This window comes from Sinocyclocheilus rhinocerous, unplaced genomic scaffold (genome assembly GCF_001515625.1).
Source record: "Sinocyclocheilus rhinocerous isolate Xijiao unplaced genomic scaffold, SAMN03320098_v1.1 scaffold2421, whole genome shotgun sequence".
Taxonomy (NCBI): Eukaryota; Metazoa; Chordata; class Actinopteri; order Cypriniformes; family Cyprinidae; genus Sinocyclocheilus; species Sinocyclocheilus rhinocerous.
In genome coordinates this window covers 73,364-75,199 of record NW_015631715.1, presented here as the reverse complement: position 1 = coordinate 75,199, position 1,836 = coordinate 73,364, and positions in this window count along the sequence as shown.

Sequence of the window (1,836 nt, the reverse complement as noted above, 5' to 3'; positions counted from 1 at the left end):
AAAAGTTAGAAGTGAGGGTTTTCTTTTAAGTTATAAATTATAGCTTTAATTTAAAGTTTGTTTGAATTTTTTTTTTTAATAACATGTAGTAGTAGAATAATAAGGCAAAACAAATATTTTGGTTAATAAAAAGGTTTAAAAATAAACACTTTTCTCTTTGCTGCGGAAGTATAGTATAAAAGGAAATGTCAGGCATAGGGGGGCCTTCTTAAATTGACCAGAGAAGGAGGGGGGCCCCGGAGTAAAAAAGGTTGAGAACCCCTGCCCTACAAGCAATATAAGTAAAAAAGTTCACAAGCTTATTAAGAAAAGTAAACCGTCAGAACAAAGAAACAAATATGAAATGTGAAATATGAAAATATATTCAAAATGTAATATTCAAGGGACAGACAGACAGATTTTATGACAGACAGAGAGCAGCAGCCAGTGCGTAATGCCTATTTTGTGGTTTCTCTCTCTCAATTTTTTATTTGCACTTATATTTCTGTGTATAACTCGGTTTTCTGAGACATGGTGGCTAAAGGTTGTAAATTAACGGTTATGTGTGACTACATAGAGGTTATTCTAAAATCATATTTTTGATTCTTGAATCAATTGTAGTTAAAACATGTCTGCAGCAGCTGAGCTTGGCTACCAGCATTGTTGCTATGTTGGTTCTGTTATTTTACATACTGCATGGGTTAGAATGTGACTTTATTCTAGTTTGGCAATGTGTTCTGGGAGTGGCTTTTATTTTTGAGTAGCTTTACAGACCCTCTATGGTGAAAATCAAGTTTTAACGTTTACATGTCTGTCTGGTGTTTTTAATATGAATTTGCACAGTTTGTCTTCAAGCATAAGTCAGCACCATTGCTTCCTAAAACCGCAGTGTACCAAAGACAGCCTCAAAAAAGTGGTTTGAATCCTCTCACATTTAAACAGTTTAAAGACTAACTTTTCTCCTGAAATTATATTACAAATAAAGTATCTTGTAGTACAGACAGCACAGTAAACAGTATTGCGATCAGCAATTAAGAGTTACTTCATTATGTTGTTTAGTTTGTTTACTAGGGTAAACATACCTATTAAGCTCATGTACCCATTAAGCACACTACCATTTTTGAGCTCAAATTATAAAAAAATAAAATAATGTATTATCCTCTTTGATGTCTTAACCAGTTGATGTATTTGTTACTATATACCTCTGTAATTTCAAGTCAATCAGACACAGATACAGTGCTGTGAAAAGGTTTTTGCCCCCTTCCTGTTTAGTCAAGCTCGCATCAGCTGACTCTCAGCTGATCCGCATCTACCTATAGGAATACGACACCTACAGTGGTGTGAAAAAGTTTTTGCCCCCTTCCTGTTTTTTTTTTTTTTTGCATATTTGTCACACTTAAAAGATTCAGATCATCAAACACATTTTAATATTACACAAAGATGACCCGAGTAAATACAAAACGCAGTTTTATAATTATGATTTCATTTATTAAGGGAAAAAGCTGTCCAAACCTGCCTGGCACTAAGTGAAAAAGTAATTGACCCCTAAATCTAGTAACTGGTTGTGCCACCCTTTGCAGCAACAACTGCAGTCAAGTGTTTGTGATAACTGCCAATGAGTCTTTCACATCGCTGTGGAGGAATTTTGGTCCACTTTTCTTTGCAGAATTGTTTTAATTCAGCCACATTGTAGGGTTTTCGAGCATGAATGGACTGTTTAATGTCATGCCACAGCATCTCAATCGGATTTAAGTCTGGACTTTGACTTGGCCACTCCAAAACCTTAATTTTGTTTTTCTTGAGCCATTCAGAGGTGGACTTGCTGGTGTGTTTGGGATCATTGTCCTGCTGCATAAC